The following is a 210-nucleotide window of genomic DNA, read 5'->3' on the forward strand; positions in this document are numbered from 1 at the left end:
CAGACCAAACTCTGCATGCATGCACAAAGCAGTTGCTGAGTCACTGGAGTGCCTCCTCTGATTGCGCTGTCAGACCAGCGTCATCAGCAATTAGCATTTTTGGTCTTTGCTCGGAGGCAGGCAAGGTTGAAGGGACTTCCGTCGCTTCTGGTGTGGAGATATACTCCGTCCTCTGGCTGGCTGAAGACGTAGGGCAAGAGAAAGGAGAAA

This window comes from Penaeus monodon, chromosome 29, assembly GCF_015228065.2.
Source record: "Penaeus monodon isolate SGIC_2016 chromosome 29, NSTDA_Pmon_1, whole genome shotgun sequence".
NCBI classification, from domain to species: Eukaryota; Metazoa; Arthropoda; class Malacostraca; order Decapoda; family Penaeidae; genus Penaeus; species Penaeus monodon.